This window comes from Haliotis rubra, unplaced genomic scaffold, assembly GCF_003918875.1.
Source record: "Haliotis rubra isolate DU_JTF1 unplaced genomic scaffold, ASM391887v1 Scf4, whole genome shotgun sequence".
NCBI lineage: Eukaryota > Metazoa > Mollusca > Gastropoda > Lepetellida > Haliotidae > Haliotis > Haliotis rubra.
Genome location: NW_025767079.1, coordinates 2,695,312 through 2,704,864, shown reverse-complemented (window position 1 = coordinate 2,704,864; position 9,553 = coordinate 2,695,312). Strand labels below are relative to the sequence as shown.

Sequence of the window (9,553 nt, the reverse complement as noted above, 5' to 3'; positions counted from 1 at the left end):
ATGACACCATCCATGCCCCGTGATGACCGCCATGTCCCATGACACCATCCATGCCCCGTGACAACTACCATGTCCACTGACACCATCCATCCCCCTTGACCCCATGTGACGACTACCCGTGACGACTGTCCACTGACACCACCCATGCCCGTGACGACTACCATGTCCACTGACACCATCCATGACCCCATGTCCCATGACACCATCCATGCCCCGTGACAACTACCATGTCCACTGACACCATCCATGCCCCGTGATGACTACCATGTCCCATGACACCATCCATGCCCCGTGACGACTACCATGTCCATTGACACCATCCATGCCCCGTGACAACTACCATGTCCACTGACACCGCCCATGCCCTGTGATGACTACCATGTCCACTGACACCATCCATGCCCCATGACGACTACCATGTCCACTGACACCCTCCATACCCCGTGACGACTACCATGTCCACTGACACCATCCATGCCCCGTGACGACTACCACGTCCCGCTGAAATATTGCAACAAGCGGCGTAAAACCATACTCACTCACTCACTCATAAGGGAATGCACTGTTATGCTCTTGGTGTCGGCCATTTTCTTGAAAACGTCGTAAATTATACAACTGAACGAAAAAACATCGTCTAGTGATGTTGAATTTATAAACACTTACCTCTTTAGGATATAAAACTGTATTTTGTGCGTTTTGTATCTTTATTCTGATGCGAGATAAGGCTCTTGTCGCTTTAACAAATCCATGGCAAACAACGCTTCATTTTTCCTCAGAATCGCGGATTATAGTTTTTCGTCTAACGGTGATTCACGCACGACCATGAAACTACATCAAGACATGCCGGAGAAAACAAGTCTTTCGTGTTGATTAATTAAACATAAATGCTCATACGTAGGCCAAGTCTTTCCATTTATGTACTTTCATAGATTGAAAAATTGTGACTTCATCAAATTGTCTGTAATGTGTCATATGACTCAAAATATTGGATACATTCTACTCTGTTCTGGGTGTGTCATGAGACAATGGTGTCGTCACAGGACATGGGTGGTGTCTAGCTGTTAGGGAAGTGTCATGGGTGATGTCGCAAGTACTGGGTATGTCATGGGGCATGGGTGACGGCATGGCGTATGGCCTATGTCATTGTGCTGGGCTACGTCACAGGGGATGAGCTTTTTATCATTAACCGTATCAAGATTGTATTTGGTTTATGCTCATTCCCGTTATGACAAATAACAACATCAATATGTTTAAATGAAATAAACTTTATTCGAATGAAAACCTGAGGTAGAAAACACATTGTGTCAGATGATACACTGACATATTTCTTGCAGTCCCCAAATGTATCTGGAAAGGAAAAAAATAGTCAAATATAATAAGCTGTTATCATTCTAAATTTATTGACCAGAAATTGTTATTGATTATTTACTAAATAAATAATTTATTAATCATTCATTTTGGAAAAACAATTAAGAAATGTTTACAATCTATTTTCCGTGATGGTGGCCATGGTGGTGCCCATGATGGTGACCGTGGTGGTGCCCATGATGATGGTGATGGTGTCCATTGGTGCCTTGAAACATGGCCACGGCGGCTGCAAAAAGAAGAAAAGCAGTCTAAAGTAATCAAGTATAATGAACTAAACGTGTTGACACCTAATGAGTGAGTGAGAGTGAGTTTAGTTTTTACGCCGCTTTTAGCAATATTCCAGCAATATCACGGCAGGGGACACCAGAAATGGGCTTCACAAATTGTACCCATGTGGGGAAGACACCTAATGAATTACTGAATATAACAAATATCCGAAGCGAGCTATGTTCTCTCCAATATGTCATTTTACAAGAGAATTGTCCATGACATGTCCAATGAAGAAAAAGAAGTGTTTCACATAATTATGTAAGAACATACGCCTGTCCTAGCATTGAGGTTCTGGTTCGTTTCGAAATAAGACAAAACACTTTCAACTTCCATTTATCTTACATGTGAATTGAACGTATGCAACAAGATATTACAGCACGAATGACAAATTAAGAGTCGATGTACTCACCAAGCAGAAGAGAAGCAAGGACGGTTGACACATTCATTGTGGAAATGTATTACCAGTAGACACTGAAAGATTTATGTTGGTGGATGTTTTGTAATTTGTTTAGGATGTCGTGTATTTATATGTTTATGACTACCGGAACTTGGTATTGACCCACGTGACCCACGTACTTCGCGGATACTGGCAGGAGTGCTGCCCCCTAGGGATCATTGTGTAGATCAAGGTCGCATTCCTGCTGGGATTGGGTGTAGGCACTGACCAGGAACAGGGGCAGATAATGTGGTCTTTTGTTCCTGCATAGGGTGTTGCTCAATTATTCAGAGGAAGCTGGTTGGATAACATCTGATCCATAGAAATGTTTGTGAGAAACAGAAATAAAATCAACAAAAGAGACATTAAAAAAGACCACAATGTCTGCCCCTGTTTGCGGTCAGTGCCACGGTCAATGTCAGCAGGACGACGACCTTGATCAATGACAACATCCTCCAGGTGGCCAGCTCTCCCGCTAGGGGGCGGTGTATCTGTCACGTGGCTCAGTATTAACTTCCGGTAGTAGCTAACGTATAAATATATGACATTTCAAACAAATTACAAAACATCCCCTAACATCAGCCTGAATCAATTGGTAAAACATGTCCACAACGGACGTGACAGCCGTCCTTGCTTCACTTCTTGGTGAGGAGACCCGTGAAGATCCGGGTTAGAATTGGTCTTCAATAACCCATGCTTGTCGCAAGAGGCGACTAACGGGATCGGGTGGTCAGGCTCGCTCACTTGGTTGACACATGTCATCGTATCCCAACTTACGTAGATCGATACTCATGCTGTTAATCACTGGATTGTCTGGTCCAGACTCGATTATTTACAGACCGCGGACAGCTGGAATATTGCTGAGTGCGGCGTTAAACAACAAAACACCCATCCGTGAGGACATCAAAACTGCCTTGTCATTAACTGTCATTAAGTGTATTACATGATATATACGTGCATTATTCATTATGCCATTTAACTTATTATGCCATTTAACTTATTATCAACAATTATTTAAAAAAGGGGTCTCGCTTGGCACCGTTATTTGCTAAATAAATAATTCAAGGGAAGTCTCCCACCAGGGGTCAGTATATCTGTCAAGTGGGTCCGTAGTTACTTCCGGTAGTAACCAACGTATAAATACATAGCATCTGAGAAAAATTACAAAACATCCGCTACCATCAACCTTTAAGTATCTACTGGTGTTATATATCCACGATGGATGTGACGGCTGCCCTTGCTCCTCTTCTGCTTGGTGAGTACATTCGAACTGCGTTGCCATTACTTGTCATTCTTACATCCCTGTAATGTATGATACTCTTGATCTATATCATGCATGTTTTCTTCATGATCGATATAATGAGTTAAGAATGGTTCATTACGAAACTAACCACTAGGGTAAGGTTAACAGTCGCGGATTGTCCTGTTTCTGAATATTCTAGTGAATATAAAATATTCTTCTTTTTTTTCTTTTTCAGTTTTGGCTTTAAAATGGCATCCAGGAAAAATAAATATCGCTTTTGTAATTTAGTGAATCATTCATGGTTGTGTTTGCATTGCTTCATTAAAATTAATTGAGCATTTTCATATCTTGCAGTCGCCGTGGCCATCTTTCAAGGTGCCAATGGACACCATCATCATCATCACCATCATGGGCACCACCACGGGCACCATCATGGGCACCATCACGGAAAATAGATGGTGCGCATTTCTGAATTGTTTTTACACGTCTGATTGATTCAAACGATATTCCTACTTAGTTAACATCTAAAATAATAAGTTGAAACAATTTTAATTATAACAGTTATGTAATATATATTCATTAGGTACAAAGTCATGTCATGCATACTTACTTGAGTATTTTTTTGCTTTCCAGAGACATCTGGGAACTGAAAGAAATATTCCACTGCATAATCTAAGACAATGAGTTTTCTACCTCGCCTTTTTGCATTGGAATAAAATTTACTTGTTTCTTGCCTATTGATGTTGTTATTCGTCATTACGGAATTAGCTTGAACAATTCCAATGCAGTTGGTACAAGTAGAGATCAAGTAACTCTTTGAAGAAGCCATTCCCTCTGACATCACCCATTACCCAAGGACACCACCATGCCCCAACATACCACTTATTTCCTGTGGCACCACCGATGACCAAAGACACTAACCATTTCCCAAGATTCCACCCTTGTTCTTGTTACACCTATCATTTCTGCGACACCACCCATTCCCTGTGACTCTACCCATAAAATGCCACCGTTGCCCTGTGACACCACCGATGACCTAAAAACAAAAAACATGTCCTGCTACACTACCCATTCCCTGTGACTCTACCAACAAAATACCACACTTGCCAGGTGATACCACCGATGACCCAACGACAAAAACCATGTCCTGCGACACCACCCATTCCCTGTGACTCTACCAACAAAATACCACAAACAGAAAACATGTCCTGTAACACCAATCATTTTCTGAGACAACACCCATATCTTGTGACACCATCTATTCCTGGACACCAATGAACCATGATAACATCTTTGTCCCGTGGCAAATATCAAAACAGAATAGGATATACAACGGAATAAAATCCAATATTGAAGGACATTGTGATTCAAGTACAATGACAAGAGAACATCCTACAAATCCACATTGCAGAGTTCATGAATAGCATTATTTCAATTGCATCAATATTTGCAGCGAGACAAACCATGGCTACCCATGATGCGCTGTGATGACTACCATGTCCCATGACACCATCCGCGCACCGTGACCACTACCATGTCCCATGACACCATCCATGCCCCGTGACGACCGCCATGTCCCATGACACCATCAATGCCCCGTGACAACTACCATGTCCCATGACACCATCAATGCCCCGTGACGACCGCCATGTCCCATGACACCATCCATGCCCCGTGAAGACTACCATGTCCCATGACACCATCCATGCCCCATGACGACTACCATGTCCCATGACACCATCCATGCCCCGTCACGACTACATACGTCCCGTGACGACTACCATGAACACTGACACCTTCCATGCCCCATGACGACTACCATGTCCACTGACACCATCCATGCCCCGTGATGACTACCATGTCCACTGACACCATCCACGCCCGGTGACCACTACCATGTCCACTGACACCATTCATGCCCCGTGACGACTACCAAGTCCCCTGCCACCATCCATGCCCCGTGACGACTACCATGTCCACTGACACCATCCACGCCCCGTGACGACTACCAAGTCCACTAACACCGTCCATGCCCAGTGACAACTACCATGTCCACTGACACCGTCCATGTCCTGTGATGACTACCCATGTCCCGTGACGACAATCCATGCCCCGTTATGACCACCACGTCACGTGACACCATCCATGCTCCATGACGATTATCATGACCATTGACACAATCAATGTCCCGTGACGACTACCATGTCCACTGACACCGTCCATGCCCTGTGACGACTACCATGTCCTCCGACACTTTCCATGTGTTCTGTGACGACTACCATGTCCACTGACACAATCAATGCCCCGTGACGACTTCCACGTCCAAGGACACCGTCCATGCCCCGTGACAACTACCATGTCCACTGACACCGTCCATGCCCCGTGACAACTACCATGTCCACTGATACCGTCTATGCCCCGTGACGACTACCATGTCCACTGATACCGTCTATGCCCCGTGACGACTACCATGTCCACTGATACAATCAATTCCCCGTGACGACTACCATGTCCACTGACACCGTCCATGCCCCGTGACAACTACCATGTCCACTAACACTTTCCATGTGCTCTGTGACGACTACCATGTCCACTGACACAATAATGCCCCGTGACGACTACCACTTCCACGGACACCGCCCATGCCCCGTGACAACTACCATGTCCATTGACACCGTCCATGCCCCGTGACAACTACCATGTCCACGGACACCGTCCATGCCCCGTGACAACTACCATGTCCACTGACATCGTCCATGTGCTCTGTGACGACTACCATGTCCACTGACACAATCAATGCCCCGTGACGACTACCATGAACGAAACTGAACGAAAAAACATCGTCTAGTGATGTTGAATTTATAAACACTTACCTCTTTAGGATATAAAACTGTATTTTGTGCGTTTTGTATCTTTATTCTGATGCGAGATAAGGCTCTTGTTGCTTTAACAAATCCATGGCAAACTGCGCTTCATTTTTCCTCAGAATCGCGGATCATAGTTTTTCGTCTAACGGTGATTCAAGCACGACCATGAAACTACATCAAGACATCCCGGAGAAAACAAGTCATTCGTGTTGATTAATTAAACATAAATGCTCATACGTACGCCAGGTCTTTCCATTTATGTACTTTCATAGATTGAAAAATTGTGACTTCATCAAATTGTCTGTAATGTGTCATATGACACAAAATATTGGATACATTCTACTCTGTTCTGGGTGTGTCATGAGACAATGGTGTCGTCACAGGACATGGGCGGGGTCTAGCTGTTAGGGAAGTGTCATGGGTGATGGCGCAAGTACTGGGTGTGTCATGGGGCATGGGTGACGGCATGGCGTATGGCCTATGTCATTGTGCTGGGCTACGTCGCAGGGGATGAGCTTTTTATCATTAACCGTATCAAGATTGTATTTGGTTTATGCTCATTCCCGTTATGACAAATAACAACATCAATATGTTTAAATGAAATAAACTTTATTCGAATGAAAACCTGAGGTAGAAAACACATTGTGTCAGATGATACACTGACATATTTCTTGCAGTCCCCAAAAGTATCTGGAAAGGAAAAAAATAGTCAAATATAATAAGCTGTTATCATTCTAAATTTATTGACCAGAAATTGTTATTGATTATTTACTAAATATATAATTTATTAATCATTCATTTTGGAAAAACAATTAAGAAATGTTTACAATTTATTTTCCGTGATGGTGGCCATGGTGGTGCCCATGATGGTGACCGTGGTGGTGCCCATGATGATGGTGATGGTGTCCATTGGTGCCTTGAAACATGGCCACGGCGGCTGCAAAAAGAAGAAAAGCAGTCTAAAGTAATCAAGTATGATGAACTAAACGTGTTGACACCTAACGAGTGAATGAGAGTGAGTTTAGTTTTTACGCCGCTTTTAGCAATATTCCAGCAATATCACGGCAGGGGACACCAGAAATGGGCTTCACAAATTGTACCCATGACGGGAAGACACCTAATGAATTACTGAATATAACAAATATCCGAAGCGAGCTATGTTCTCCCCAATATGTCATTTTACAAGAGAATTGTCCACGACATGTCCAATGAAGAAAAAGAAGTGTTTCACATAGTTTTGTAAGAACATACGCCTGTCCTAGCATTGAGGTTCTGGTTCGTTTCGAAATAAGACAAAGCACTTTCAACTTGACAAATTAAGAGTCGATGTACTCACCAAGCAGAAGAGAAGCAAGGACGGTTGACACATTCATTGTGGAAATGTAGTACCAGTAGACACTGAAAGATTTATGTTGGTGGATGTTTTGTCATTTGTTTAGGATGTCGTGTATTTATATGTTTATGACTACCGGAACTTGGTATTGACCCACGTGACCCACGTACTTCGCGGATACTGGCAGGAGTGCTGCCCCCTAGGGATCATTGTGTAGATCAAGGTCGCATTCCTGCTGGGATTGGGTGTAGGCACTGACCAGGAACAGGGGCAGATAATGTGGTCTTTTGTTAATGCATAGGGTGTTGCTCAATTATTCAGAGGAAGCTGGTTGGATAACATCTGATCCATGGAAATGTTTGTGAGAAACAGAAATAAACTCAACAAAAGAGACATTAAAAAAGACCACAATGTCTGCCCCTGTTTGCAGTCAGTGCCACGGTCAATGTCAGCAGGACGACGACCTTGCTCAATGACAACATCCTCCAGGTGGCCAGCTCTCCCGCTAGGGGGCGGTGTATCTGTCACGTGGCTCAGTATTAACTTCCGGTAGTAGCTAACGTATAAATATATGACATTTCAAACAACTTACAAAACATCCCCTAACATCAGCCTGAATCAATTGGTAAAACGTAGGTGTAACAACGGACGTGACAGCCGTCCTTGCTTCACTTCTTGGTGAGGAGACCCAAGCCACTTGTCGTTGAGACATGCCCCCACGGACCATCCCAATGGCCTCATGACGTTGTGTAGATGTGAGCCTTAGCATGCTATGCGTTTCAATAGCCGTTTAATTTTTTGAACGATCGCAAGGGCAGGGGTTGTGCTTTCCAAAGTGGTGTCAAAGTATTGTGTGGCATTCATTTGCTCTGTTTCTCTTTCCCGAAATGCACGTGCAACAACGTATTGCACGTCTCAAGGACGAACCCACTGACGCCACGGAACGTGGCACGTGCATGCATGTTGGATACATGTCACTAATCTCTGAGTTTAAATCCTTATGTGTCTACACAGGTTTGATAAATTTAGATTTTATATTTTTGTATGCACAGTTTCTTTATGTGCCTAGTATATTTTTAGCCAACATCAAACAAGACATAATATGTATGTTTTCTTTTGCCAACAACTAATGTACTATCTTTCTTAGCCCGCCCGTGGTATTAGAGGCTAATTGCCTTTGACGAATTTACTAAACAAAACCACACCTACACAGAGAGACAACATGATCCCCCCTTGTCATTGCCATTCACCCAATTCAAGCACGACGATCAAGGGCAACGTTGTCCAACCGCCCACGTCTCTCGCCAGGGGGCGGTGTACCTGTCACGTGGTTCAGTATAAACTTCTAGAAATGATTTACGTATAAATATAGGACTCAGCGAAACAGCTTACAAACCATTCTCCCTCATTTATCGTTCGGTTCAAACGATTGGTATACCTTCATAATGAACATGACTGCTGTTTGTGCTTCTCTTGTGCTTGGTAAGTACATTCAAATTTCAATGGGGTAATCAAGTGGTTAAAGCATACGCACCTCACGACAAAGACCAGGTTGGATTCCCCACATGGGTACAATGTGTGAAGCCCATTTCTGGTGTCCCCGGCAGTGATATTGCTGGAATATTGCTAAAAGCGGCGTAAAACCAAACTCACTCACTTGAGATAATTATTTGAAAAAAAAAATATTAATGCGAAATTAGTTACTATATCAGGTGTTTTTGAAGACAAGTTTAATGTTATTAATGTTTTGCACGTGAAAAGATTTCATAAAGTCAGTTTGGAACTAACCAAATGCTTATGTTTTAAATGTATCCACCCTTTTCTTTTATAGTCTTGCCATGTGTACATAAAACAGTAAATGACTGTACCAGTCAGCAAAAGCATTAATTTAAAAGAACCCCTTTCAAATGTCTCCAAGAAAAACATCTGTGATAAATATTCTTTTTTTTGTGGTCTGATATTATTTTCGGTTTGATTTTACCATCATCACAGGCACCACCACCACCACCACCACCACCACCATCACCATCACGGAA

General features: G+C 43.2%; 1 long non-coding RNA gene across 1 annotated transcript; it reads right to left on the bottom strand.

Annotated features, from left to right (window-relative positions):
* Positions 1 to 1,249: 1,249 nt before the first annotated feature.
* Positions 1,250 to 1,591, bottom strand: LOC124287221. Its single transcript, XR_006901224.1, has 2 exons — positions 1,485 to 1,591; positions 1,250 to 1,347 (listed from the first exon to the last, which is right to left on the bottom strand). It is a non-coding gene; the product is annotated as an uncharacterized LOC124287221 (long non-coding RNA).
* Between the last annotated feature and the right edge of the window lie 7,962 nt (positions 1,592 to 9,553).